This window comes from Gossypium arboreum, chromosome 8 (genome assembly GCF_025698485.1).
Source record: "Gossypium arboreum isolate Shixiya-1 chromosome 8, ASM2569848v2, whole genome shotgun sequence".
Classification (NCBI taxonomy): Eukaryota; Viridiplantae; Streptophyta; class Magnoliopsida; order Malvales; family Malvaceae; genus Gossypium; species Gossypium arboreum.
This window is the reverse complement of record NC_069077.1, coordinates 13,536,304-13,560,123: the sequence shown is the minus strand read 5'-3', so window position 1 is coordinate 13,560,123 and position 23,820 is coordinate 13,536,304. Positions and strand designations below refer to the sequence as shown.

The 23,820-nt window shown below is 34.6% G+C and overlaps 3 long non-coding RNA genes across 3 annotated transcripts; all 3 read left to right on the top strand.

Moving 5' to 3' along the window:
* The first annotated feature begins 10,678 nt into the window (after nt 1-10,678).
* LOC108469622 (uncharacterized) lies at nt 10,679-18,799 on the top strand. Its single transcript, XR_001869169.2, has 6 exons — nt 10,679-11,149; nt 11,254-11,755; nt 11,835-11,882; nt 12,268-12,379; nt 17,586-17,671; nt 18,541-18,799. It is a non-coding gene; the product is annotated as an uncharacterized LOC108469622 (long non-coding RNA).
* Nucleotides 18,800-19,752: 953 nt separating this feature from the next.
* On the top strand, nt 19,753-21,914 carry LOC128296569 (uncharacterized). Its single transcript, XR_008287201.1, has 3 exons — nt 19,753-19,783; nt 19,893-20,009; nt 21,667-21,914. It is a non-coding gene; the product is annotated as an uncharacterized LOC128296569 (long non-coding RNA).
* Nucleotides 21,915-22,191: 277 nt separating this feature from the next.
* Nucleotides 22,192-23,643, top strand: LOC128296497 (uncharacterized). The gene is made up of 3 exons (XR_008287103.1): nt 22,192-22,285; nt 22,758-22,842; nt 23,577-23,643. It is a non-coding gene; the product is annotated as an uncharacterized LOC128296497 (long non-coding RNA).
* Nucleotides 23,644-23,820: the final 177 nt, after the last annotated feature.

The window sequence follows — 23,820 nt, the reverse complement described above, 5'->3', positions numbered from 1 at the left end:
TTATAGGGAATGTTGCATATGAACATGAAATGTATTAAATTGATGATTAAATTTATTTATTTAGATCCAGAAAATTCAAATACGAAGCTAGATCTACGAAAAGAAAAAGTTCGGGATTAGTAGATTTGTGTATACGAGCAAGTATCGAGGTAAGTTCACGTAACTTGAATTATATTCTTAAATGCTTGAAATGTATGTTATTGATGTGAATATGATTTTAATATTAATTGTATGAAAATTGATGAATCATTGTTATATTTGATAAAACGGGAAGAAATTCGATGGATCTCTGAAAAGGAATTGACGGTAAAAAGGATCTAGCCCAGACGGGTGATCCTATCTTGATATAGCGCTCTCGAAGAATATGTAGAAAATGGATTTAGCTCGGACGGGTAATCCAAATTAGGGTCTGAATTTAGTCTGGACTGGTAATTTAGATCCAAGCTCATTAGAGTAATTGTCGTTACAGGGGATTTAGCCTGGACTGGTAATCCTGATAATACTTTATGAGTTTATATTACAAGGGATTTAGCCTAGACTGGTAATCCCACTGTAAGGATGAGGCTCGCGGGAGTGTGCTCTCTGAAATGGAAATGCGCGCACATGAATATGAATTGACGGACTCAGAATTGTACACTAAAAGTATACCTTTGAAAAATCCATCGAAATTCCGATAAATTCAACGGGATTAATATTAAAAAATAATAAGGGAATGGAAATCATGGTATTGATGAGCTTATCAATCATTGTATATATTATTGATACATGGAAATTATTGGACTAACTTGAATGTTGAGTTTGTGCATGTTAGGGTAATAATGCATTGAATGGATTTTTGAATGTTTATTGCATTGTATTGAAAATATTAGGTAAGTATAATTCTTGTTACATGAGCTTACTAAGCACAAAGTGCTTACCCTGTTTCCTTTTCCCCTGTTTTGTAGTGTTAAAAGCTCAGAGGTCGGATTCGGTTGGAGACACATCACGCTATCAACCTCAAGATTTCGATATATAAAGAAACTTTATTTTGGAAATCAATGGCATGCATAAGCTAATATAGTAAATGTTAATGTGAAATGATTGTAAGGTCAGCCATTGGTATGGCTAACAAATCTTAATTTTGGTATATGATGAAGTTATCTTATAAATATGCATGAATCTATCTTGAAAATAAGTTGAATTGGATTGGTTGATGTAGATTGGTCTCGGTTTAAAATTGCAGGGAAGGTTAGATATCTATAAAGGGGTTATATTGAGTTTAAAAAAATTAATTCGTAAACTCTAGTAATGCCTCGTACCCTATTTCGACAACGAATACGAGTAAGGGGTGTTACATTTGTTGGTATCAGAGCTACGATTTAGCCGGTTTTAGGACCAACGTAGCAAATACGGGATTAGTTATACATGCAATTTAAATTATTATTGATAGTGTGATATCTCCTGACCATTTAAAATGTGTTTTTCTTATAGTAATGTCATCCGATCGAGCTCAATTCGAGCAAGCTGGGAGTCATGCTCCGACTTCAATACAAAGAGAAGAAACTAGCAGTAGAAGGCTCGAGACAGAGGATCGAGGGGAGGAGGCAAAAACAACCTTCTTTCAAATGATGAATGAATGATTTAGTCAATACTTAAGAACTAACCCTATAGTGCAGCAAGTTCAAGCTCTCCCTCCTGCTCCTCCACCAGTTCCTGAGATCCCACAGAGTACAGGTACTGGATCTATCAGAAAAGGAAAGGCTCCAGTTGATAAAATCTGAAAATATGGGGTCGAAGAATTCCGAGCAGCAGTTGATGATGATCCTGAACGGGCTAAATTCTGGTTAGAGAATACTACTCTGGTTTTGGAAGAATTATCTTGCACACTAGAAGAATGTCTGAAATGTGCCGTCTCACTGCTAAAAGACACAGCTTATCATTGGTGGAATACTAAAGCTTCAGTTGTTCTGAAAGAAGAAATTACATGGGAGTTCTTTCAAAACTAATTTAAAAAGAAATATATCAGCCAGAGGTTCCTTGATCGAAAAAGAAAAGAATTTCTTGAGCTGAAACAGGGCAATAGATCGGTATCTGAGTATGAAAGAGAATTTGTTTGGTTGAGTAAATATGCTCGGGAATGGGTACAGTCAGAAGCCGAAATGTACAAACAATTTGAAGAAGGGTTGAATGAAGACATTAAGCTACTGATTGAAATTCTTGAAATTCGAGAGTTTGCTACATTGGCAAAGAGAGCTTATAAAGTAGAAGAATTGAGCAAAGAGAAGAAACAAGTTGAGAGGGAAGCTCGAATTTTTTGTAAAAGACCGATGGGAAAATCTCAGTTTTCTGCTCTAAAGAAATTGAAGAAGTACCAGGCTCATTCTACCTCAGCCACCAGGTATTCGGGTAGAGTGCGAGGTTCTCAACGCACTAATCCAAGACCTTTCACTCCATCAGTGACCAGTGTTGGCAGTGTTGGTACCCCTAAGCCGAAATGCCAATACTGTAATAAAGCTCATTTTAAAGAATGCCAGTTGAAAAGTGGGGCTTGTTACCGATGTTGTTCACTTGATCGTTTCCTTAGAGATTGTCCAGAAAGGGGTGAAAAAGAAGCTGAACAGACATCGAAGCCGATTAATCCAGTTTCGAGAGGTAGACTACCTCGACCATCAGGTAATGTCAATGGTAGGCGAGGAGCTACAAAAGATACTGCAGGCAGGCCTGAGGCACGATGTTATTATTGGTACATTTTCTTTACTTGACACTGATATTACTGCATTAATTGATCCCGGTTCTACGCATTCATATATATGTATAAAGCTTGCATGTGTTAAAGATTTATTTATTGAACCTATTGAATTTGTGGTTAAAGTCTCGAACCCTTTGGGCCAATCTGTTTTGGTGGATAAAATTTGTAAAAATTGTCTACTGATGGTAAGAGGTTATTGTTTCCTGGCTGATTTGATGCTACTGCCATTTGATGAATTTGACGTGATATTGGGCGTGGATTGGCTAAACCAGCATGATGCAGTAGTAAATTGTAGACAAAAATATATTGTGTTAAAATGTCAGAATGGTGAGTTACTTCTGGTTAAATCTGATTAGACAAAGGGGTTATCTAATGTGATTTCAGTGATGGCATCATAGAGGTATGTCAAAAAAGGATATGATACTTACTTGGCTTATGTACTTGACACCAAAGTATCTGAGTCAAAGATACAGGCAGTGCTAGTGGTATGTGAATTTTCTGATGTGCTTCTAGAGGAATTACCAGGGTTGCCACCAAAAAGAGAAGTGGAATTTTCTATAGATTTGATTCCAGGAACTACTCCGATTTCCATAGCTCCATACCGGATGGCTCCTACAGAACTAAAGAAATTAAAGACATAATTACAGAAACTTGTTGATAAGGGTTTTGTCCAACCGAGTCATTCACTTTGGGGTGCTTCGGTTCTATTTGTGAAAAAGAAGGACGGGTCTTTGAGACTATGTATCGACTACCGGTAGTTCAATAAAGTAACCATAAAAAATAAGTACCCATTGCCCCGGATTGATGATTTATTTGATCAGCTAAAAGGTGCTACTGTGTTTTCAAAGATTGATCTCCGATCAGGTTATTATCAGCTACGAGTAAATGAGTCAGATGTGCCAAAAACAACTTTCGAAACTAAGTACGGGCATTATGAGTTTCTGGTTATGCCATTTGGGCTAACTAATGCCCCTCCAGTTTTTATGGATTTGATGAACCGGATATTCAGACCGTACTTAGACAGATTTGTGGTAGTATTCATTGATGATATTTTGGTTTATTCTTGGGATGAAGAAGAACATGCAGAACATTTGAGAATTGTGTTACAAATTCTGCGAGAGAAGCAGTTGTATGCTCAATTCAGTAAATGTGAATTTTGGCTTAGAAAAGTGGGTTTTCTTGGGCATATTGTATCTGCCAAAGGCATCAGGGTAGATCCAAGTAAAATCTCAGCTATTTTTAATTGGAGTCCACCGAAGAATGTGTCTGAAGTTAGAAGTTTCTTGGGTTTAGCTGGTTATTATCGGAGATTTGTATAGGGATTCTCTATGATAGTTTCTCCGATGACTCGATTATTGCAGAAAAATATATAAACTTCGAGTGGACTGATGAATGTTAGCAGAGTTTTAACCGATTGAAAGATCTACTAATGAAAGCACCTGTATTAGTACAGCCTGAACCAGGTAAGGAATTTGTTATTTACAGTGATACCTCATTAAATGGTTTAGGTTGTGTCTTGATGCAATAAGGTAAAGTAATAGCCTATGCTTCAAGACAACTTAAACCACATGAAAGAAATTACCAAGTACATGAACTTGAATTTGCTGCTATTGTATTTGCGCTGAAGATAAGGCGGCATCACTTGTACGGTGAGAAATGTCATATTTATACTGATCATAAAAGCATGAGATATTTGATGACGCAGAAAGATTTGAATTTGAGACAGCACAGGTGCCTTAAACTGATAAAGGACTACGATTTGATTATTGATTACCATCCAAGTAAGGCTAATGTTGTAGCTAATGCTTTGAGCCGAAAATCTCTATTTTCTTTACGAGCTATGAATAATCGGTTGTCACTGACTGATGATGGTTCAATCATAGCTGAATTGAGAGCTAAACTGACATTTCTATAGCAAATATGTGAAGCTCAGAAGAATGATGAGAAGTTATAGGTTAAACGGGCACGGTGTGAATCAGGTACTGATTTTGAATTTCAGGTTGGGATTGATGTTTGTTTGTTATTCAGAGGTAGGGTATGTGTACCTCAAAATTTAGAGTTCATACAGAAGATTTTACACGAGGCTCACAGCGCTACTATGTCTGTACATCCGGGGAGTAATAAAATGTATAATGATCTAAAAAAGATATATGGGTGGTTGGGTATGAAACGTGATATCTCTGAGTTTGTATCAAAGTGTTTGATATGTCAGCAAGTTAAAGCTGAACATCAGGTACCTTCGGGGTTACTTCAGCCAATTACTATACCGGAATGGAAATGGGAAAGAATCACTATGGATTTTGTATCGGGGTTACCATTGTCTCCAAGGAAAAAAGATGCTCTTTGGGTAATTGTTGACCAATTGAAAAATTCAGCGCACTTTTTTCCGATATGTATGGATTATTCTTTAGATAAACTGGCTGAATTGTACATATCTGAGATTGTCAAACTACATGGGGTGTCTGTCTCTATTATATCATATAGAGATCCCCAATTTACTTTTCGTTTCTGGGACAAATTGCAAGAAGCCTTGAGTACTCAGTTGTATTTCAACACTATATTTCATCCTCAGACAGATGGTCAATCTGAGTGTGTAATTCAAGTATTGGAAGATATGCTCCGATGTTGTATACTAGAGTTTGAAGGTAATTGGGAGAGGTATCTACCTTTGATTGAATTTGCTTACAATAACAGTTATCAATCCAGTATTAAAATGGCCCTGTATGAAGCTTTGTATGGTAGAAAGTAGAACACCGTTATATTGGACAGAGCTCAGTGAAAAGAAGATACATGGGGTTGATTTGATCCGGGAAACAGAAGAAAATGTAAAGGTTATTCGGCATAGTCTAAAAGCAGCTTCTGATCGTCAAAAATCATATGCCGATCTTAAACGAAAAGAGATTAAATTTCAGGTCGGTGATAAGGTATTCCTGAAAGTGACTCCTTGGAAAAAAGTTCTCCGATTCGGTCGAAAGGGTAAATTGAGTCCAAGATTTATCGGGCCATATAAAATCATAGAAAGAATTGGACCGATCGCTTATCGATTGGCATTACCACTGGGACTTGATAGAATCCATAATGTTTTTCATGTATCTATGTTACGACGATATCGATCAGATCCTTCACATGTTATTTCTCTGACAGAAGTGAAGATTCAACCGGATATGACTTACAGTGAAGAACCAGTCAAGATATTGGCACGGGAAACAAAGGAGCTTAGAAATAAAAAGATAAATTTGGTGAAAGTATTATGGAAAAAGCACGGGTTTGAGGAAGCGACATGGGAACCGGAGGATACAATGAGGAAACATTACCCGAATCTCTTTACTAGTAAGATTTTTGAGGACAAAAATCCTTAAAAGGGGGGAGAGTTGTAATGGCCTAAATTCAAGATTATCAGAATAGTGGTTTTGTAACCACAAATCTGATTTAAAGAGAAATTTATTTTAATATTTTTTCATGAATATTGATATAATAGGAAAATCGTATGAAAATATCGATAGAAAAATTTTACCGATTTCGTGGTTAGTTAGAAAAAGAAATTATTGAAGAAATCGGGTAAAAACAATGTATTGAGATCTTGATATCATAAAACCGAGTCAGAAATATTTTTATAAATATTTATGAAATTTTAGTGATGTGGTATTAAAATTTCCTTAGAAAATTTTAATGTTTGGGTAGTTAATTAAATGAAGAGGACTAAATTGAAAAAGGTGTAAAAGTAGCTAGAATGATTAGATAGCTTAAGTGTCTAATGAGAAAGGATTTAAAAGGAAATTAAACCCAAAATTTATTTGGGCTGGACGGCAAGGGCATGAAATCAGCAGGAAAATTGATGATTTAAGGGCAAAATTGAAATATTGCATAATTAACTAAATAAAGATAGGACTAAATAGGAAATATCTAGATTTCTCTTCATTTCTCTTCATTCTCATCAGCCAAAACACCATAGGAGGGGTTCTTTAAGCTGGTATTCTATAATTTTTTCACCAAGTGAGTTAATCCTTGGCTTTTTCTTATAATTTTTGTGTTTTTAAGACTTTTACAACTAGGTCCTACTATTAAATTCATTAGTTTTTGATTTCATGGATGAAATTGAAAGTCACTATGGTTGAGTGCTGTAATTTGATGATGAAATAGCATGAAATTAAAGCTTTAATTTGTTTATGAATGATTTTATTAGGTAATTTCAATAGAAATTGATTTTTAGGACCTAATTGTGATAATGCTTGGAATTAAAATCTAGTGCTGAAATTATAATTCCAAAAGGTTATAAAGTAGTTTAAAGTGATAGAATTAAGTGTTAATTTAGAAAAATAAGCTCAATTGAGAGGCTAATTGAGTAGGGACGAAATTATCATTTATTAAAAGCTTAGGGGAAAATGGTAATAAACATCTTGCACTAAAACAGTTTTGGACAGCAACAGTAAGCTAACTTTGAAAAATCACCATAAATTGTGGAAATTGAATTAGAAGATGAAAAAAATTATTGAATTAAAGCTTATTGAGTCTAGTTTCTCATAAAAGAAATGGTGTAAGCAATGGAATTGTAAATCATGAGATATAATAAATTTTGTGAGACAAGGTCAGAATGAATTTGGGTTCCCTTGTTCTGACTTTAAAAAATCATAAAAAATTGAATAAAAATAATTAGGGGTTTAAATTTATATGTTTAAAATCATAAATGAGTATATTTTCAAAATAAATAAACAGGAACATCATCCAAATCCTTTATGAAGAGATAATTAATTTTAAGTGAAGAGGGGTCAGAACTGTCAGACAGCAGAGCATGGGTGAATTTAAAGAATAAACTCTACTTATTGGCTGAACCAAAAATTCTGAAAATTTTATGGTAAGAAGATATGTGAGTCTAGTTTCAGGGAAATTTAGCAGATTCTAATTTGGAGTTCTTTAGCTCAAGAAAAAAATAATTTAGTGACTATGACTCAAGTAGACAGCTTTGAATGAACTATAAATAATAGTGAAATTATAGAGAATGTTGCATAAGAACATGAAATGTATTAAATTGATGATTAAGTTTATTTATTTAGATCCAGAAAATTCAAATACGAAGCTAGATCTAGGAAAAGAAAAAGTTCGGGATTAGTAGATTTTTGTATACGAACAAGTATCGAGGTAAGTTCATGTAACTTAAATTATATTCTTAAATGCTTGAAATGTATGTTATTGATGTGAATATGATTTTAATATTCATTGTATGAAAATTGATGAAACATTGATATATTTGATAAAAGGGGAAAAAATCCTGATTGAATGAAAGGAAAAGTCGATGGATCTCTGAAAAGGAATTGACGGTAAAAAGGATCTAGCTGACGGGTGATCCTATCTTGATATAGCCTCCGAAGAATATGTGGAAAATTGATTTAGCCAGACGGGTAATTGAATTAGGTCGAATTTAGCTTTGGACTAGTAATTCAGATCCAAGCTCATTAGAGTAATTGTCGTTGTAGGGATTTAGCTTTGGGTGATAATCCGACAATACTCTATGAGTTTATATTACAGGGGATTTAGCCTAGACTGGTAATCCCACTGTAAGGATGAGGTTTGCGGGAGTGTGCTCTCTGAAATGGAAATGTGCGCACATAAATATGAATTGACGGACCCAGAATTGTACACTAAAAGTGTACCTTTGAAAAATTCATCGAAATTTTGAGAAATTTAACGGGATAAATATTAAAAAATAACAAGGGAATGTAAATTATGGTATTGATGAGCTCATCAATCATGGTATATATTACTGATACATGGAAATTATTGGACTAACTTGAATGTTGAGTTTGTGCATGTTAGGGTAATAATGCATTGAATGGATTTTTGAATGTTTATTGCATTGTATTGAAAATATTAGGTAAGTATAATTCTTGTTACATGAGCTTACTAAGCACAAAGTGCTTACCCTGTTTCCTTTTCTCCTATTTTGTAGTGTTAAGAGCTCGGAGGTCGGATTCGGTTGGAGACACATTACGCTATCAACCTTAAGATTTCTGTATATAAGGAAACTTTATTTTGGAAATCAATGGCATGTATAAGCTAATATAGTAAATGTTAATGTGAAATGATTGTAAGGTCAGCCATTGGTATGGCTAACAAATCTTAATTTTGGTATATGATGAAGTTATCTTATAAATATGCATGAATCTATCTTGAAAATATGTTGAATTGGATTGGTTGATGTAGATTGGTCTCGGTTTAAAATTGCAGGGAAGGTTAGATATCTATAAAGGGGTTATATTGAATTTAAAAAAATTAATTCGTAAACTCCAGTAATGCCTCGTACCCTATTTCGACAACGAATACGAGTAAGGGGTGTTACATTTGTTGGTATCAGAGCTACGATTTAGCCGGTTCTAGGATCAACGTAGCAAATACGGGATTAGCTATACATGCAATTTAAATTATTATTGATAGTGTGATATCTCCTGACCATTTAAAATGTGTTTTTCTTATAGTAATGTCATCCGATCGAGCTCAATTCGAGCAAGCTAGGAGTCATGCTCCGGCTTCAGTACAAAGAGAAGAAACTAGCGGTAGAAGGCTCGAGACAGAGGATCGAGGGGAGGAGGCAAAAACAACCTTCTTTCAAATGATGAATGAATGATTTAGTCAATACTTAAGAACTAACCCTATAGTGCAGCAAGTTCAAGCTCTCCCTCCTGCTCCTCCACCAGTTCCTGAGATCCCACAGAGTACAGGTACTGGATCTATCAGAAAAGGAAAAGCTCCAATTAATAAAATCTGAAAATTTAGGGTCGAAGAATTCCGAGCAGCAGTTGATGATGATCCTGAACGGGCTAAATTCTGGTTAGAGAATACTACTCGGGTTGATGTAGATTGGTCTCGATTTAAAATTAAAGGGAAGGTTAGATATCTATAAAGGGTTTCTGTTGTGTTAAAAAAAAACAATTAATTCGTAAACTCTGGTAATGCCTCGTACGCTATTCCGGCAACGAATACGGGTAGGGTGTGTTACATTATGAATATGACTACAAATGGGGTCTAAATAAGAATAAATGAATAAATCATGGTATATTGAGACTTAACCAAATTAAGAACATTATCCTAAATTTAAAAAAAAAATAGATATAAATAAATAATAGAATGAAATGAAAAATTACCAGATGAGGTTGTTGCTTCTGGGTTGTTGTTTCTGGTGAAATGTTTATGCGAAGAGATGTTTTTGCGTTGCTGTGGGTTAGGATTTGAAAAATGAGAAATTAGGGAAAGGAATAGTTGTTTCTGCGTTGCTGTAGGTTTGTGATTTCGGAGAGGGGGAATTGATTTGAGGAAAAGAAATTAGGGAAAAATAGAAAAAGATTTGGGAAAAAAACTTTGGGATTTCTAGAAGGGGGACCTGATTTGGGGAAAAGAAATTGGGGAAAAAAGAAAGGGGTCTGGGAAAAAATTTAGGGATTTTGGGGAGGGGGAACTGTGTTTTGATGGTAAAAAAAGAGCGTTGTTTCATAAAAATTTAATACATATTCGCGGCATTTATGAAAAAATGCCGCTATTGCTTACCTTTTGTGGCGTTTATTCAAAAACGCCGCTAATGCTTTACCTTTTACGGCGTTTAAAAATGCCGCTATTACTTTACTTATTGCAGTGTTTTTCAGTTAGCACCACTAATGTATAACCTTTGCGGCGTTTTCGGTCCAAACGCTGTAAAAAACGCCGCTAAAAGCTTAATTCCTTATAGTGTTGTGAAATTGTTATGTTTAATTTGTTTAGATAAGATATAATTAGTTTCGTTAATTTACATTTATTTATTGTGAATTATGAATAAATTTACCTAAAATTAGTTTTTTTGTTTGATTTTATATTATTTTGCTTATTCAAATACAAAATTTTGCATATTATTTTGGAACTTTTAATTTTTTCGGACTTCTTATGTCTTTTTTTTTTTAGTAAAAAACTTACTAATATTAATGAGTGCAAGGCTCAAGGCAATAGCTGTAATAGAAAAGCCACAAACGGTAACATGAAAAGACAGGACAGCAAAAGAAACAGGGAAACAACTGTCAAAGCAAGTAATAAATGAACTCCTAGAAACTACCAATCTAAAAGAAAAGCAGAAAGAAAAGAAACGTCTTGAGCCAAACCTATCCAAATTCAAAATATCAGCCAAACCTCTTTCCAAAATTAGAAGAAAAGAAATCGGACCCAAGGAAAGGAGAAGGAAAAAGCTTTGAACACGAACAATGGAGACTCATCGAACCTTCTCCAATTTCAAAGCAAACAAGAGGAACCTTAGAGGTACTGGATGCAAGCCAAGAGGTATTCCATTGCTATCTTCTTCACTGAATCAGGCACGCCATTAACCCAACCACCGCAAATCTGCCTTCTCCAGCCTTCCAACGCAAGAGTATGAACTGCTGCTCTGTTAACCATTCTGGGTACAAAAAGGTAAGATACCATATCAAGATGCAAACCCATTTTACAAATATGATGAGTAATCGACCTAAGAACCGATTTATCTTCCTCTTTCTTCTTAATACTCTTGATGACAGACAAGGAGTCACCTTCCACAACCAGGCACTGAAAGCCCATCTCAGTCGCAAAGATTAGTGGTCTTTCACAAGCCCGTGCTTCTACTGCAAAGGCGTCAGCAACTTCTTCGATGAGATAAGTTTCTGCTCCTACGATTTCTCCTATAGGATCTCTGGCTAAAACTGCTGTTGTAGCGATTTTGTCTTCTTTTTGAAAAGCCGCATCAAAGTTTATCTTGATAACTCCATCATCTGGGGGTCTCCACGATCCTTCACCATAACTTTAAGAGAAGGACAGAGATTTTCTTGATTAAGACTGAGCTCTTGTTCATAACCTCGAATAAACCCTATAAACTTTTGTAAAGAAAATTTGACCCCTTCATGTATTAGTTTGTTTCTGCGATACCATAACCCCCAAATGGAAATAGAAATGATACGTTTTTGTTGCTCATTTGCTGTAGAAAACGTTCTAGCAAATCGACTCTTACAACACAACAAAGTTTCCAATGTGGAATCTTTACTGGTAAGGAAGCCCACACACTCTGTAAGGTATCACAGAACCATACCAAATGATCTAAATCCTCCATATTTTCCTTACACAGAGGGCAAGCGACTTCCACATTCAACGTTCGGTGCGCCAGACTACCAAAGTAGGGCAACAGATCATTAAAAAGCCTTTAGGCATGAATTTTAATTTTTTGTGGAATATTCAGTGACCATAGGGCTTTGTAAAAGTCTTTATAATCATCGATAGTAGAGGAAATATGCGTATTGTATTGTAAAAGAGCTGTAGTTAGGACTCGATAGCCACTCTTAACAGTGTACTCCCTAGAACCTTTGTGTTTCCAAACCAGTATATCCTCTGAGCTACACCCAAAATCAGAATAGAAAAGATTCGAACTGTTGTATCTTTATCAACTAAATAATGAACCAACTCCCTATTCTAGGTATTAGATTTGGTTTCAATTAGCTGACTAATAGTCATCCAAGTAAGCCTAATCTCCTGAACTGAAACTCTGTTATTCTCTCTTCCAGGCAGCCAAGGGTCATTCCAATTATTGATGTGAGCACCACTGCCAACCCTCCACACAATCCCTTCCGCAATCAACTCTCAAGCGCTGCAAATACTTCTCTAGGTAAAAGAAGGGTAAGAACCAATCTTCGTAGATAGTATATCAGAAAATGAGGAATAACGGGCTTTTAAAACTCTTGCAAGTAGACAATGCGGTTGAGATAAAATATGCCAAACCTGTTTTGCCAATAAGGCCTTATTAAACAAAAAATAAGTTTTTAAAACCTAACCCACCAGCACACTTCGGTTTGCATAGCTTATCCCAATTGCTCCAATGAATTGCCTTCGACGTCTTATTGTTAGACCACCAGAACCTATTCATAATCCCTTCAAGCTTGTGACATAACTTTTTTGGCAAAAGAAAACATTGCATTGCATAATGTTGGGTTGCCTGCAAGACCGATTTAATGAAAACCTCTGTACCCCCATTGACAGAAAGCGCAAACTCCACCCATCAACTCTTTTTCTGAATCTATCAGCAAAATTAGCAAAAGCCCATGTTTTTCTCCGACCCACCATCATAGGCAAACCTAGATACTTCTCAGGATTTGTAGCCACTCGGACTCCTAATAAGTTGATGATATCCTCCTTGACATTTGAGCTCACATTAGCCCCGAAGTAAATAAAAGACTTAACGAAATTCACCCGTTGACCCGAGACCATCTCATATTCCCTAATGATATCTCGGACCACTCTTGCCCCTTCACACGATGCATCACCAAAGAGGATACAATCATCAGCAAAAAACAAATGATTAACAGCCAATCTCTCCCTACCAATAGTTACACCCATCATCCAACCTTTCTTTTTGGCATCCTGAATCAGCGTAGAGAAACCTTCAAATAAATCAGAAACAGATAGGGACTGAGAGGATCTCCTTGTCTTAAGCCTATTATAGGAGAAAACCATTCACCATTGATTCCATTAAGATTAATAGAATAGGAAACCGAACATACGCATCTCATAATGAGGACAATCCAATCCTTATGGAAACCCAAGTGCTTTATCAGACCTGCCAGAAAATCCCATTCAATCCGGTCATATGATTTACTCATATCGAGTTTAAGCGCAAAGTTCTCTCTCTTGCCACTCTTCTTCATCTTAAGGGAATGAAGAACATCATAAGCGATCAATACGTTGTCTGAAATAAGCCTTCTTATAATGAAAGCCCTTTGAGCTTCATTAATGCAGCTACCCAAAATAGAACTCATACGAATTACCAAGACTTTCGCAATAATTTTGTAAACAACATTACAAAGGCTTATAGGTTTGAACTGTGACATTTTTTGGTTTATCAACCTTGGGAATCAAGATAATGTGTGTTTTATTAATATCCCCTACTTCAGATTGACCACTAAGAATAGATAAGCAATAACAGGAAATCTCCGATCCAACAATATGGTAGTACCTTTGGAAAAAGATTGCGGAAAATCCATCAACGCCGGGTGTTTTTAGGGGCCATCATCTTAATAGCGTAAGTGATATCCTCCTCAGTAAATTGTCTTAGCAACATGTCATTCATGGTAGCAGTAAATTTTTTCTCCACTAGACTAAATAAGTGCTCATCCAAACCCATATCAGAAGCTGAAAAAGCTTTTCAAAATAACCTGAGACAATCTTTATAATCTCCTCTGTCAATGTAGTCCTTCCTCCACTTTCATCTTCTAACTTAGAAATTCGCCTTCGAAACTGCTGTTGAACTGCAATTTTATGAAAGTAACTTGTATTGCGATCACCATTCTTAAGCCAGTTGACACGGGCGCGTTGCTCCGAAAACAACTCATCCTTACCTGCCTCTAAATTAAGTCTTAATTGAACCTCCGTGATTTCAGCTAAAATCGCATCTGAAATAGCCTGATTATGAAGGTAAGACGGTCTGTCTTTTAAATCAACCCGATTTCTCTTCACCTCCCTGTTTCTGGCTTTACTCCAAATTAGCATATGGAGACCCATGCTCTCAAGTCTACTCGGTATACTTCTAGTAGCATCTTTTCACCAGCTTTTAACCATCTCCTCAAAAGAGCTTTCTAAGCATCATTTGGCCTCAAATCGAAACATTGTTGCACTATAATACTGATCATTTTGTCTCCCTCCCAAGATATCAAGAAGAATGGGGCAATGATCAGAAAATGAATGACTCAAATGTTCAACATGATAACTCGGGAAAAGCTCCACCCAATCTATTGTAGCCACTCCACGATTCAGTCACTCTCTAATATTTGTAGATATAATTCTTCCTCTTTCCCATGTGAACCACTGACCTATAAAACCTAAATCGTTCATCTGACATTCTGATCTAAGACGACCTCTTTTTTTTCAAAATAATTTACAATTTCGTTGAAATCCCCCAATACAACCCAAGGAATAGAATGGTCGTAGCTTAGCTTCTAAGTAAGTTCCAAGGATCCCCTCTACATTTTTCATCCGAATTCCCATAAAGCCTCGTTAACCGCCAAGTGTCACCACCTTCATTATCATGAATCTCAACGTTAATATGGAAAGAGGAGAAACTCTTAAGACTGATCAAAGAATTCCCTTTCCAGCCCAATGAAAGCCCTCGTTTAGAACTTATTGCCCCAATATCAATTCCATTTTCAAAGCCGCACTTCAACCTGACCAACTCGATTTTTTTAGCATAATTTTGTCTCTATAAGAAACAAAATTCGAGGATTAATGGCTCTCAACTTATTCTTGAGCCTTTTTACGATTCGTCATCTCCCCAAACCACGAGTGTTCCAGCTTAGTATTTTCATTGTGCCCGGCTACTCTGTTCACCAGAGCTAGCCGATAAATCCAAGGATCCATTTCCAATATTAGAACCTACAGGAATAATGGGGTCATTTTCCTCTTCTGAGACCAAATCCATAAGCCCATATTCTAGCCTAGCATTTTGTGCTCCACCTTTGCTCCAATTACGCCTTTGACTTTGCCCAATAGGGATATGTTGTTGATTAGATCCCAATAGATTTAAATTGGTATTTGACATATGGCTCCCCATATTTTCCTCTAATTTCTGCCCTATATCATTCCCTTTATTTAATAAGATACTTTGATTGAGACTTTCCAAATTTTCAGTGTTGCACTGTGAACCATCAGCATCACGTAACCACCTGTTCACCACCATGTTTTGACGTTTAGACATCGCACGCAGTGATAAGTCCCAACCAAAAACTATTTTTGATGGATCGATTCTTAATCGATAAGGACAGTAACTTTCACCATGCCCCAGTCTTCCACAAATAAACAAAATAGACTTAACTTTTCGTACTTAAATTGAGCATAAACAATCATAGTCTTACCAATCTGGAACTTTTCGTACATCCAAAAAAACACGAATGCGCATATATTTTTTATAGCCCAAAGTCGGGATTGAAGTATCATAATCAAATAATTTACCACAAAAATCACCGAACTGTTTAGCCATCGTTTCAGTCATGAGCCTTAAGGACAATTCATGGACTTGTATTCAAAACTTAGTAAAATTTAACGCCAATGTTTCTGGAATTTCTCCAATTGGAAGTTTTTGGATATAAGCAAATGGTTATTAAAGAACCACGGTGTTCCAGCAATTACCCTATTGATGTTAACCTCATGAAAAAATTGAAAGAGATACCTTTTTTCTCCAAGATCCGTAATGCAAATCCCTCTAATAGGGTGCTAGAGATTAGTCATAGTGTTACACAATGAAGGAAAATGGACAACACTATCTGTTAAAAAGCATCTCACCAAATAGAATTGATAAGATCTTTCCATCACCACTCATTTCTCTTGAAGTGCTTCTTCCTCTTCATCCAATAGACTCAGATTCGCCAACTCTTCTTCCATAAGTGATTAACAACCCCAACTAGAACACAAATGTAAAATAAGAAAACAAAACCAGAATCAGAAGGAGAAAACAGCAAATGAGACAGAAAGTAAAAAGAGAACGTGCCAAAAGGCAGACAGAGAATCCGTGCCAACGGGCAGACTAATTTTAGGAGAGACTTATGTATTTATATATATATATAAATATATATATACAAAGTGGATTGGATATTTTATTATAAAAAGAAAAATAAAAAGCTAACCCAAGAAGTAACCAGGCGCAGCCCAAAAACTTGAGTAAATCACAATAAAAAAAACTAAAAAACAAAGGTTGGCTCAGACAAACAAAACAGACTCAGCTCAAGGTCTTTAACAAACAAAATAAAGAAACTTTAACACAAATATCCAGTCAATCACGATAGCTGGACTCCATTAAACATCATTCATTTCCTTTTTATCGCCCAGCTATTGAAAAAGTAGTAATTTCCAAAATTCTTAGAACCTTTCTACTACCATTATCCTCTACGCAAAAACCCTCTTGAAGCTTCATCAATTTGGATATCGAGGTCTTCTTCTCCCCATTTCATGATGGACATAGTCAAGCACACCTTTCACCAAGTATTGTTCCTCTTCCTTTTTCAAAACTTTTTAAGCTAGGGTATGAGCAAGTTGATTCACCGGTCTGGGTATGTACTGAAAAAATATCTCTTGGAAATGCTCTTTTTGTGCTTGAATGTCTCTGATCACTGCCCCGATTGCTAATTTGTCTGGATTTGTTGAGTTGTACTTAATTAAGTGATTAAATATATTAATTAATAAATAAGAGAGGACTTAAGGCATAAATATGCCTAAAGTAAGTGGATGAGGCAGCATAACCTGAGAAATTAATAAAATAAAAACCAATTATTTACAATTTTGCCAAATTAAAATGAAACAAATTGGAAATTAAAGGTTTCTAGACATTTTCACCAACAAATTTGACCAAAAACAGCCATGGGAGAGAGGGTTTAAGCTGGTTCTTCAATTTTTACTTCATGTGAGTCAAACCCTTACCCGTTTCCTAAAATTTTCATGTTTTTGAAATTGCTACAATTAGGTCCAAGTAACCTTTACCTTAATTTTTGATTTCATTGAAAGTTTTGGAAGTTACCATTGATGAGTTTATATGATTTTAGTTATTAGATGATGAATTTGAGATGTTGTTAGGTATTTAAAAGTATTTTATTAAAGAATTTTGATGAAATCATGATTTACGGAAAATTCTAAATTTTTTGGAATTCATGGGCTGCTATTGATATATATAAATTTTTTAGGCTTGGAATAAGGATTAAATTGCATGAATTTTATTTTTTGAGCCTAGGGACGAAATCATAATTAATTAAAAGTATAGGGGCAAAATGACAATTTTTTCAAAGATATGTATTGGATTGAATTGAGTATGAATTGTATTAAATTGATGTTAAATTTATTCATATAGATCTGGATAGACCAAATTCAGAGTTAGATCGAGGAAAAGAAAAAATATCAAATTAGTAGATTTTACGTACACGAACACTTGTCGAGGTAAGTTCATATAATTAAATTGTATGTTTAAATGTTAAATTGGATTGTATGTATGTGATTGAATTATTGCTTTGTACATAAAAGTAATCACATATCCAATGATGACATACAAACATTAAGTCCCGTTTGAATAAATAAAATTCGATGGATACAGGGTTACTGTATTGGTTGTGGTCCTGCATGTGTTACGGACACACCACAGCTCAAAAAAGTGTCCCGTTATTAGCTCTTATGAGCTTCCCGTAAAATGGTTCTTGCGAGCTTTTCGTTAATAACTCTTCGAAGCATCCCGATTGGTTGTGATCCTGCATGTGTTGTGGACACAACGTAGTTCTTTTGAGCGTATTGATATATGGCTCTTCAGAGCTTCTCGATTAAATGGCTCTCTGAAGATTCCCAATTATGGCTCGGATGAGCTTCCCGTTACATGGCTCACATAAGTTTCCAGTTATATGGCTCGAAAGAGCTTCCCGTTTACATGTTTGCATGAGCATTCATGTATATGAATTGACAGATTATAGTTTTATACACCTTGTGTGTACTACCCGTGTGTCCATCGACATTTTAAATGATTCAATGGGAAAAATCCTGACATGAGAAAATATATGAATTTGAAATGAATCATTATCCGTATATACACAAAATAAATGGAAATTTGATATTTGATGAGCTCATACATGTTTCTTGATATTCATATGAAATAAACAACTAACATGTTTGATGAAGTATGTGTTTAGGCTATTAGCCAAATTGCTTTGGATGTATTTTGTATGCTTACATTAGATGTAAAAGAATGATAAGTTAATTTCTCGTTATACGAACTTACTAAGCTTAAAATTTTACTCTGTTTTATTTTCCCTGTTTTACAGTAATTCGGAGGCTCGAATTGGTTGGAAGCTAGTCGAAGCATCATCACACTATCCTTCGACTCATTTCAGTATAAATATTAAATTACTTTTGGTTATAATGGCATGTATAGGCTAAATTTTGCCAATGATGGCATGTATATATGTATGTGTTTGGTTAAAAACTAGCCATTGGTATGGCTTGTAAATGGTATGTTTTGATATGTAAAAATGGTCTTAATATGTTTGATGTGTATTTGAAATGGATGAATGTAGAAAATCATATAGACATGTTAGTGATTGGTTTGTGATGGTATAAATAGTAAAATATGCCAATATGTATGTATGGTTATTTTAGTAAATCGGATAGTTAAACATATGTATTGATATATCATGCATATTTTTGGCTTGATTTGAATGTTTTGTATTGGCTTGTGGATGTGTTAAAGTGTTAATGTAGGTGGAAGACAAATTGGGTGAGAAATATGACCTTGGAAATGGCCTAATTTCGTCCACACGGGTAGAGATACGAGCGTGTGCCTCAGTCGTGTGTGACACATAGTCTATCCCACGGGCGTGTGTCCCTTGCACCTTGAAAAGTTCTGAAATTTTTCGAAAAATTTTCTGAGTTTTTAGTTTGATCCTGATTTAATTCTAATGCTTATTTTGGGCCTCAATGGCTCATATAAGGGACGTTATGAGTTATTTCAATTGGTTTCTGATATGAATGCTATGTGATGTGAAATATCTATTTATTTGATCTGTAAATTCTGAAAATGCTTCGTAAATATGTTCTGACGATAGATACGGGTTAGGGGTGTTACAGTCCCATACACTCTAGTCAATATTAGATAAGATCCAAGATAGATTTAAAAAATTCTATACCTTTTTTGTTGTAGGACAATTTCGAAAAAAATAGTTCCTATCCTCCTCTGGTCTGTAGCATCTAGCGCAAGCGCAAGATATTGCCACTACGATTCTCCTGTATCTAAGATTAGATAATGTAGGAATGTAATTCCAAGAAATCCTCTACACTGTAATTTTAATTTTGGGGGGAATTTGAAGATTCCAAAATTTCATATAAAATTCCTTTAGCTTGACCTGTATAATGTTATTATTAGGAGCAAAATTACCCTCTTGTAATAGTTTATAGGTGCTTCTGACTGTATATTCTCTGGAAGACTCACCTCTTCATATTTGGGTATCCTTGTGAATTGCCCTCGCCAAGGGAATATACAAAATTTTACTTGCGACATCCACACTAAAGGTATTGTTAATTAAATTTGCCTTCTATGTTCTATCTGTTACATCAATTAAATCTGAGACTAATCGAATGTCCTCATTATTGTTGTTTTCACTCAACTTGTCTTCCACAGGCCCCGAAATCCACAAGTCTCCCCAAATAGAGATCCTTTCTCCTGACCCCACTCTCTAACACAATATATTTTTCAAGAGACCTTTTGCTACCCACACACTCTTCCAGGTATACGAAGGTATATTCCCTAACTCTACATTTAAGAAATCTGAATTTGGATAGTACTTTGCTTTCAACACATGAGCTAATAAAGAATCTGGATAATTAATGAGTCACCACCCTTGTTTGGCTAACAAAGCAACGTTAAATTTATCTAACCTCCTAAAACCCAAACCCTCATTCTCTTTAAGATCATACAAATGTTTCCACATGCACCAATGAATGCCCATTTTACCATGTCCTTTCTACCACCAGAAATTAGCAATTATTCTTTCCAATTCACCAAAAAAATATTTAGGGAGTAAAAAACATGTCATTGTGCAAGTTGGGATGGCTTGAATAACAACCTTTATAAACATTTCCTTTCCTCTTTGTGATTATTTGAGTAATTCGAGGTGTAATGACCTGATAGTTAGGGGTGTCGAAAAGTGATTTTCGAGACTTTATTCACGTAAAACGAACCTGTAAATATTTTTATTAAATATTTTCGTGGTTAGTTATGTAGGAATTAAATTTTGGATAGGTAATTTTTATGAAATTAGGAATTATTACAGTACATGTACTAAATCGCGTAAGGGTTAAAGTTTAACTATAAACTGAAATAAATTAAAGGGACTAAAGAAGCAATTATGCCTTTGTTTCATTAAAGTGGACAACATTAATGATGATTATATATATTTATATATGTTAACTTATTCTATATATATGTTATAATAAATAATATGAAATGTATATACATATTATATATGTTATAATAATGATATAATAGAAATATAATAAAAGAAAGAGGAAAGAGATGATAACATGCAAATTAGAAAGAAAAAAAAAAGAAAGAAAAAAAGAAGAAGAAGAACACACGGCTTGGAGGGTTTGAAGTTCAAATCCAAAATTGGTTAGTGCAATTTAGTTCTTATACTGGTAATTTTTACGTTTCTAGAATCCCGATACCTAGGGCTACCCGACCCATGTTGTAATTTTTAGTATTCTTCATGATTTTAGATGTTGACATTGTTGAATAGTTTCAGTTCTAGGAATTAAATAGATAGATTTTTAAGTTAGAAATGGAAAAGTACTAAATTGTGGAATAAATTGTTGATTTTGAGCAATAGGAACTAAATTGTGAAAATTTTAAAATTAAAGGGTCAAACTGGAAAAGAGGAAGCCAAATTTAGCTTAGAGTGAAATTATATAAAAATTTTAGTTTAAATGTGGAGGTTAAAATTAGTCTCGATTTAGGGACTAAATTGAAGAATAAATAAAATATAGTGTAAAAATTGAATTTTAATGTGAAATTGAATTGTGTTATATTAATGTATTTTAACTGTTTTATTCAGTAGCTAATGAGGTACCAGAGTCCTCGAGTAAAAAGGGCAAGCATAAAATCAACGTCGAATAGCTCAGAATTCATAGTTTATGTTTTTATAATCTGAAATAAGTTATAAATTATTGCATGTTGAATTGTTGGATATGGTAAGCACTTGAGGTGAGTACTTATGTACTTTGAAATTGAATTGAATTCATAGCCCATTAAAATGGATTGATTTGGTATATTATGAATTTATTTAAAATATGAAGATTGAGTTGACTATATTTTTATATGTGATAATGTGTATATATGTGAAATTGATATATTGGTTGTATTAAAAAGTGAAATAGAACCCTGTTAATTGTATCAGGTTGAGTCGAATATAGATGGCATGCGATAGGATGGAAGAGTTCAGGGATTTCTTCGACCTCGAGTTGATGAGGCACTGGGTGCCAATTTTCTTTGGTTTAACTGATGAGACACTGGGTGTCAATTTATATAGCATTAGGCACAGTTATTACTTCTGTAACAGCCCGATTTTGGGCTCAGTCAGAACAGTGGTTTCGGAACCACAAATCCGAGGTCAATAAATTATTTTAATATTATTTTATGTGTTATTGCATGATTATACGGGTGCATGAAAATTTTGGTGAATTAATTTTAGCGTTTGTGAGCTTAATTGCGAAAAAAGACTAAATCGCATAAAAGGAAAAAGTTTTTTTTTCCTACCCAAATATGCTAAATAGTAGAGAACCAAAATTGGAGGTCTTTAAAGTGCAAATAAGCCATTTGGGGAGTGATGGTCGGCCATAGGGGACAAGAAAGTTGAAAAGTCAAATTTGGTGGACATTAGGTGACTTTTTTTGTAATAAAATAAAATAAAGAAAAAGTTGTCATCTTTTTTCATTTGTTCTTCTTCTTCCACCGAAAATGGCAGCAAACATGGGGGCTTTGAAGCTCAAATTATCAGCCACTTAGTTCCCTTGCAAGTAAGTGATTTTGATGGTCATTTTTTATGATTTTTGTATTTTTGGAACCTTTGTAGCTTAATCTAGCTAATGAGGAGATTATTTTGAAAAATGGTTGAAAGTCTAGGGTTTTTCCATGTTAATATTTTTGTTGTTTTCTGAATTTTTATGGAAGAAAATAAGTCATGTTTGTGTAATAAACAACTTTTGTGAAAGGATTTTCATGAAAACACCTAATGTGGACCATTTTGTAAAGTTTGTTAAATGGATGGGAATTGTGTGAAATAATTGGAATTTTGAGTTGCTACAAGAGTAATAAAGGTTGGGTTAGGCTTGGGTAATAATCAAATTTGATTAAAATCGATTTACGAGCCCAGGGGTAGAATCGTATTTTTTTTAAAGTCTAGGGGCAAAATGGTCATTTTTCCAAAGTATAAGTTATGGAATGTATTGGTTAATATGATGATTAAAGTAGTGAATTTTATCATTATAGATCACTAAAACTGAGATTTGGGCTTAAATCGAAAAGTACGAGGTTGTGGACTAAAATGGAGTAATTAGCCGAAATTGCATTTGAGGTAAGTCCATGTGATTAAACAAGCATGATATCCATGTTATTGTTAATATACTTGAAATCAATCTTGCTATCATTGTATTGAATTATATGTTGATGATATTGTACATAAGAAAGTGATGCCAAATGTTAATAACATTTGGGTGATGATTGAATACATTGGAAATTTGATGGAATATGATATTTTATTGAATACATTGTTATCATAAGCGATTGAATTATTATTGTAACGCCCCAATTTTCGCGAATTCTGTGAATGTTGGCATAGGTTTAATTATGTTAGTGGGCCCCTAGAAGGCCCAAGCTTAAGATAGAACCCGATAATTTTAGTTAATTTGTGTTCCATAAGAAAAAGGGAGTGAAATTATGAAATAGGACCTATGTGAAAATGTTTGAAAATGCTATAGGCTAATTTGTAGTGGCCAAAAAAATAGTAGTGCAAAATAGGAGGATTTGCATGTCAAATTCCCCACTTTTAATGTAGTGGCCGGCCAAGGTGATGGATAGTTGATAATGTATGCATTTTAGCATTTTAATAGTTAATGGATGATGGGCATTAGCATTTTAATAGTTAATGGATGATGGGCATGGTAAGCATTATGGGCATATTTTTATTGGAATTATGGCATGAGTATGGCACAAATATTAGTATATCATTTATGTGTCATAAAATGTTGAGTGATAATAATAACAAAAGGAAGTAAAGGAAGGTTTTTATTCATTCTTTGTTCTTCATAGCCGAATTTGAGAGAGAGCAAATAGGGGAGGAAACCCTTGAATATTCGATCACTAGGAGGGGGAAAAATTGAAGGTAAGTTCTTGGTACTTTGCTTCTATCTTGATGTTCATGAGTTCTTATTGATTCTACCCTAACTCATGAAGCATATTTTGGTTTTTGGTTGTTGTTTCATGTTCTTTTGATGAAAAATGGAAGATAGGTGAAGTTGAGCCAAACAAATGATCATGCTTGTGCCTTAGATGC